The sequence below is a fragment of the Canis lupus genome, chromosome X (genome assembly GCF_048164855.1).
Source record: "Canis lupus baileyi chromosome X, mCanLup2.hap1, whole genome shotgun sequence".
Lineage (NCBI taxonomy): Eukaryota > Metazoa > Chordata > Mammalia > Carnivora > Canidae > Canis > Canis lupus.
In genome coordinates, this window is record NC_132876.1 from 82,492,351 (window position 1) to 82,498,092 (window position 5,742).

The following is a 5,742-nucleotide window of genomic DNA, read 5'->3' on the forward strand; positions in this document are numbered from 1 at the left end:
AATCTTTAAAGAGATCACCTCAACAGATGTAGATTAAGTGTGTGATAACATTCAACATTCATGGTAAATACTCTTAACAAACTAGGAATAAAAAGGAACTTCCTCAATCTAATAGAAGACATCTAATTTTTAAAAATCTATAGTATACATCATAGTGACATGTTGAAAGAAAGATCAGGAATATACAAGGATGTCTACTATCGCTTCTATCTAAAACTGTGCTTAAAAGGATGTGGCAAAAAAAAAAAAAAAAGATGTGACCAGTGTCATAAAGGAAGGACAAGAACTACAAGGTTGGAAGATTCAAAAGGAAGAAACAATACTGTCATTATCTGCATATGGTATGATTATGTATGTAGAAAATCCAAAAAGATGTAGAGAGACACTTTTAAAAAAAGTTTAGCAAAGTTGCCAGACAAAATCATTATGCAAAAATAAATAGCACTTCAATAGACCAGCTCTAAATAGAACATAAGGAGTTTTTTAAAGGTATCATTTATAATAGTACCAGGTTACTAGGAACAGATTTAACAAGAAGATATGCATGATGACTTCTGAGCAAACTTAGATTCTTTATTGAGAAAATTTAAGCCAAATTATCAATAGAACAAACAAAACGTTGTGTGGCTTCAGCTTTTCTTCTTATGACTGTCCATCACCTAAAACATAAACATAACAGTTGGGTACATCACTTAGCAGAACTTAACTTAGACAATAATAAAAGTACACAAAGGACACTACAGCTTTGGTTTTAGAAGATGAAACTAAAACCAGAAGCCTAATGACTGCATAGACTTCTGTGCTAATGTACATTTTCAGGCATTTAAGCACTAACTTTTTAAATGCATCATTCTTTTTGGAGGTATGAAGAAACAGATTTCTCAAACCCAGAAGAGATTAAATTCCATGAGACTATTTAAAGATAATTTTAAGTAGCAAGTAAAAACTGCCAGTGATTTCAGATAAAATCAACCAAGTAGAAACTCCAAGAAGCAAAACAAGCAAGTAAACCCAGTGTCATTCAAATTCGTTCACTTGAAATAGTCTTCTAATTATCTATATTAGCTAAAATAATAATGTCATACTTGGAATTGTTTTAACTAATGAGAGGGCAAAGGACATTATTCCATTTTGTTTGTCTTTTTATGCAAAATTATTTCACTGATCTAGTTCAACCTTTATATGGTCTGTTTATAGTATGGTGGCCATTCTGCTCCATTTACATCCTATTGTCCTGATGTAAGCAGTCAACATCTCTCAAGTGTTCTGGTTTGGGTGATAAAAATTACATGGTTGGCAAAGGAAAAAAATTACAGATCACACTAGTTATAAAGCCACTACCATCATAGATGATATTAAAATGTGAGGGAACAATATTACCATTTCTCATCCTAGCTCACAATTTAAAAAATCAATGAACTAACCTAGAGAAGTCAAAATAGATCCATATTCTTTTTTGGCATCTAAAAGATACAGTGATTTTTGAGAAACAGATTAGGCAAATTAAAAGAAAATCAATACTATTAAGATGCCCAGAAAGCAGCATTCAAAAAAAGGCTACGTCTAACTAGCAATAGTGTAAATTCTATTTAAAATTAATTTGTTTCTCTTGATTTGCTAATATAGAGCTTTGGCAGGAGTTATATTTTCCAAACATGCCAAATAATTTAAAATAAGGGATGGTAAAATGCTGAAATAAGGAAAACTTATCAGAGAGGGACTGCAGTCAGCAGCAAACTATACCTTTCCCTTACCAAACAAGTTTCCAGCCAATTTTCAGGAAACCCTTTATTTCTGTTACTAATATAACCACATAAATGAAATACATTTTCTCCATCTCCTCATCAACCTTGAACCACATGTGCTCCTCCTTCTTTCTCTTGTCCAAGCTCAATATCTGGATTCTTGGTTGTTGGTTCCTTTTCTTCTGATGTTTTTTTTACTTGATTGCTTAGCCTTGGGGTAGGGTAGGTACATATAAGGGGAATTGACATTAATATTATAATGACAGAAGACAAAAATATACATACTACATGGAGGTAATCACAAATCTGAATTTTTTCTATGCTCTTCTCTATAAAGAGTCAATAAAATTACTATTTCTATATAGAACACACCCTAAGAAAGGAGTTATCTGCAAGGACCAATAATTGTGGAAAACTTAATATTAAAGAAATAACACACATCTCAGAAAATAAGTAAAAAAGGGATGTCATAGAGATGATTCCCATGCTCCTATCAATTTACATATCAAGGCAACAATAGAATATAAGTCTTTTTGCTCAATGTCTCTTTCATGGGATTAATTTTTCACCATTTTCAGCAAAGAAGTCCTTTAAACAACATATCTATATTGCTTTAACAACTTTTTTGATGGCTTTTCATAAAAAATTATTTCTGCCAATAGAAGTAAGAGATTAAAGCACTCACAGCCACAGGTTCATCCAGCTTAGAAGACTTCCATCTCCCTTCTTCGAGATCTTGATCTTACTTGTGCACTCATATTTGCACTGAAAGTTGAAAATCATTAACTAAAGACTGCAATAAAACAGTAATTATGCTAGACTATTTTCATAGCTAACGACTGGTTGTAAGTTCTTTTTTACATTTGTTGGGATTTCCTAAATAAACCTTGAATTAATAACAACTATTTTCCAATTACATCAAATTAGGCTGTCTGCAAAACCTATGATTCACAGTAATTTGGCAGACAAGAGATTTTCAAGTACCTGAAAAAAGACATACAGCTGCTTTCCTAAAAAGATTTAGTTTCACAACTGAACTCCACACTATGGAGATATTTTGTAATATACAGCTCTGTCCATCTCCCCACTGACCATTCTTAATCCTGTGCTCTGTCAGCAGTTTCAGGTGCCCCCAGGACTCAGATGCCTCCAATGCACTCCTTGGACTCTCCCATCTTCATCTGGCATCCTCCCCTCCACAGCCCATCATCTTCCCTTTCCAGCCCCATCTGGTGGCCATATCTGTGAGGAGGATGACCTCAAGGAACTTACTCCCCAGAGGCCAGGAATCACACTGCCCCTACCCACCTAAAGACAGGCAGCACCCTCTTCACAATCAAACCTGGGCACTAATCTGTGGGCCTACTGATATAGTCTCAGCAAGAAAAAATCCACATGGTAAGATTTCACCTGCTAAGCTCAGTACCAGCAACACGCTGTACAAGCCTGCACACCAACCACCAAGGGAAAAGTGCTGGGCAATGAGCATGTGCACTACATTCCGCAATTACCCCATGAGAAGGGCTTCCATGACCCCTCACCGAGGCCCAGCAAAAGTTTCCAAGTCTGACTTCTATAAGCAGTTCACAGTGCCTCCAAGACCCAGATACACCAAAAACACCTCGAAGATACGGCCTATCTTAATTTGAACCCCTAATCCTCACCAGCCCTCTATCTTCCCTTGTCTCAACCCACCAACAAAGACAAAAATCATGGCTGCTGCAAGACCTGTAGAAAAAAAAGCAATTACCTCGGGGATCCCTGGGTGGCTCAGCAGTTTAGCGCCTGCCTTCAGCCCAGGGTGTGATCCTGGAGTCCCGGGATCGAGTCCCGTATCGAGCTCCCTGCGTGGAGCCTGCTTTTCCCTCTGCCTGTGTCTTTGCCTCTCTCATAAATAAATAAAATCTTTAAAAATTAAAAAAAGCAATTACCTCAAAGACCTTCCTCCTCCAGCACAAGAAACAATAACACCTGAGGCACTTTTCTTAAGCAAACAGCTTCACAGCTCTGCACCCAGTACCAGAACACCTTGCAAAGGTCCCACACCAACGGCTGTTGGGAAGGCACGCAGCCCTGGGCATGCACATTGCCTTAGCATGTGCCACATGGGTATGACACCCCCCCCATCCAGGGGAGCACTGAAGATTCCCCAAACTACCCTATGTCAGTTCCTGGTGCCTCCAGGACCCAAATGCATCAAATGATACCCCAATCTTTGCCCCATCTGCCTATGAAACCCTCCCAACCACAGCCCACCATCGTCATTTATTTTCCACCATGACCAGAACCATAGCAGCTGCAAAGTCCAGGAGAACAAAAAAGACATGGAAGGAGGGCTTTCCTCCTCAGAGGCAGGGAACTACATGGCCCTGACCCACCAAAGCCCACAGGCTCCCTCCTCACACTCAAACTTCTAGACATAATGATCTACAGCCCTACCAACTGAGTCTCAGACAGCAAGAAAGAACCCAGACAGAGGGACGCAACCCACACAGCTCCACGTGTGTACCCGGAATACGGTACACATGTCCCATACCAACGACTGTTGGGAGGCTCACAACCCTGGACATGCACAATGCCTTAGCATGTGCCTCGTGGGTGTGACCTCCCCCTCCCCTCACCGAGGAGCACACTCAAAATTTCCAAAACTGCCTTATTTCAGTTTCTGGCACCATCAGGACCCAAATGCATATAATGATGCTCCAAACGTGGTCCCATCTGCCTATGACCCTTCCTACTGTCCACAGCCCACCTTCCTCACTTATTTTGCACCAGGACCAAGGAACAGCAGCCGAAACGCCTGCAAGAAAAAAAAAAATACCTGGAGGGCTTTTTTCCTCAGAGGCCAGGTATTGCACAGCCCTGACCCACCAAAGCCCATTGGCTCCCTCCTCACACTCAAACGAAATGAAGACCTACCAATTGAGTCTCAGACAGCGAGAAGGAATCCAAACCGAGGGACACGACCCACACGTCCCACACCAATGACTGTTAGGAGGCTCGCGGCCCTGGGCATGCGCACTGCCTTAGCCTGTGCCACGTGGGTATTACTTGCCCCTCCCCTCATCCAGGGGCACACTGAAAATTCCCAGTTCTGCAGTCCTGATGCCTTAGGGACTCAAACACGTCCAATTATTCTCCAAGCTTTGCCACATCTTCCTGTGATCTCCCTCCTCTCCACAGCCCACCATCCTCACTTGTTCACCATGAGAAGCACCATGGCAGTCGCAATGCCTGTCAAAAGAACAAAGTCCTCAAGGGCTTTACTCTTCAGAGGCCGGCAACTACACAGCCCTGACCCATCCAATGCCCACTGGCTCCCTCTGCACACTTGCCCTTAAACTTCTGGGTAGACTGCTCTGGAGACCTACATATTGAGTCTTAGACAGTGAGATAGGATCCAGACAGCAAGATGCAATCTGTACAGCACTGCACCTGGAATGCTTTGCACACACCCCACACCAATGTCTGAAGGAAAAATGCTGGTACTGGTCATGTGCAATGCATCTTGCGCATGCTCACCATCGAATCTTTCTTATCCCTTTATCTGGAACCCCATGGAGGATTCCTGAATCTACCCTTTGTCAAAATGATCTGGTCCCTCTGGAACCCAGGTACCTCAAATAATGTCCCCAAGACTCACCCCAACTTCATCTGAAAGCTTTCACACATCTCTGGAGAGACTAAAGATTCTCTTGAGGGCCCCTGGGACAGCTGCACTGAGGAGAAAATTTAAAGGGCCAATTGGCGGGTGAAATACAGGGCTGGTAACAGTCCTAGACACACTGTCTAGGTCTCTTTGCAGTCCACCGTCCTCCCTTTTCCTGGGCCCACCTTACAAAAGCCTTGGCAGCCACATGACCTTTAAGGAGAAAGATGACGACCTGGAGGAACTTTCTTCTCAGAGACTGCAGATCTCACTGCTACGACCTGTCTGAGTCTTGCTGGATCCCTCTCATGCTCATGTATTCACACGTATTCATTTATACTTGCTGAG

The 5,742-nt window shown here is 41.7% G+C and overlaps 1 long non-coding RNA gene across 2 annotated transcripts; it reads right to left on the reverse strand.

The window, feature by feature from the left end:
• Positions 1-542: 542 nt before the first annotated feature.
• LOC140627571 (uncharacterized) lies at positions 543-4,767 on the reverse strand. 2 transcript variants are annotated; one of them, XR_012026246.1, is made up of 4 exons: positions 4,665-4,767; positions 2,431-2,510; positions 1,850-1,956; positions 543-659 (listed from the first exon to the last, which is right to left on the reverse strand). It is a non-coding gene; the product is annotated as an uncharacterized lncRNA (long non-coding RNA). The 2 variants fall into 2 exon arrangements; XR_012026245.1 differs by having other exon boundaries at positions 557-659; positions 1,755-1,956.
• Between the last annotated feature and the right edge of the window lie 975 nt (positions 4,768-5,742).